This window comes from Lethenteron reissneri, chromosome 61 (genome assembly GCF_015708825.2).
Source record: "Lethenteron reissneri isolate LAM-NWPU_2019-01 chromosome 61, ASM1570882v1, whole genome shotgun sequence".
Lineage (NCBI taxonomy): Eukaryota > Metazoa > Chordata > Hyperoartia > Petromyzontiformes > Petromyzontidae > Lethenteron > Lethenteron reissneri.
This window is the reverse complement of record NC_083839.1, coordinates 2,280-3,396: the sequence shown is the minus strand read 5'-3', so window position 1 is coordinate 3,396 and position 1,117 is coordinate 2,280. Positions and strand designations below refer to the sequence as shown.

The 1,117-nt window shown below is 45.7% G+C and overlaps 1 non-coding gene across 1 annotated transcript; it reads left to right on the top strand.

Moving 5' to 3' along the window:
* The first annotated feature begins 390 nt into the window (after positions 1-390).
* On the top strand, positions 391-494 carry LOC133358414 (U6 spliceosomal RNA). The gene has a single exon (XR_009757057.1). It is a non-coding gene; the product is annotated as a U6 spliceosomal RNA (small nuclear RNA).
* Positions 495-1,117: the final 623 nt, after the last annotated feature.

Sequence of the window (1,117 nt, the reverse complement as noted above, 5' to 3'; positions counted from 1 at the left end):
TCACTTCCGTCACCACAAGCATCACCATCACCACCGTTATCATTGGTGATGCGGTTCTGGTATTCCTCGTTGTATTCCAATCGTGCTCTCGGCATGGAAATCTTGTGGGATTCAACAGGGACCTCCTCCTTAAGCCTCCTCTAAGTCGATTTTTTTGTTAAATAATCATCTTTGTTTGATATTTAAATATGTATTGTGTGAATCATTTACACGCCCGTGTACACCGTGCAGTGAGAACATCGCCTGACAGTGAAAGCGATGTTGTTTTAATTCTCAGAGCTGGAATTTAGCCGATTTAAGTGTATAACCACGTGTATTGGTTGTGTTTTGTTTATTATATTGGTGAATGGGCAGAGAACATCAACTCACTCCACTGGAGTTTGCGTGTCTGTACTTGCTCCGGCAGTACATATACTAAAATTGGAATGATACAGAGAAGATTAGCATGGCCCCTGCGCAAGGATGACACGCAAATTCTCTCTCATCATCATCATCACGGTGGCTAGGAGATGTTAACTACCTCGCCTGGTATACATGAGGTCGTGGGTTCGATCCCGACCTTGACGCCTGCTGCTGTATATTTGGAGTCTGCGTGTTTTTCTCTCTCTCATCACCTTTAATCATGGCGGATGAGACCCGGATTCGAACCCAGCATCTCAGTGGTGACGCACTCACTATCTCTAACCTCTGAGCCATCCGACGACCTCCTACAAACATCGTCATAATCATCTCCTTGATCACAGAAACTTGCAGGGACGATCAGATGACGCGCTGCCCCACCGATCCACTCAGTGGCAGGGTCATTGCGCTCCGACCTAGGCCAGGAGCTCGTGCACACAACTCTGCCAATCAATACAGTAACAGGCGTCAACTCTGTCTGGCTACCAAACCTGTGGTTCAGATGTCCAAACGCCGAATCGGTTCCCTTTTGCAAAGGAAGCAAGCGCAGCATTAACCGACACGGACTTGTGCCAAAAAAACGAGCGAACAAACATGCTCCGGTGATGATATGCGTTGTCATTTAAATGGTAAAAAAAATATCTATATTCTTATATTTATCATCGTTTTCATACTGCCAAAAAGGCCCCATCGACACAGGATTGTGAGATGCACAATT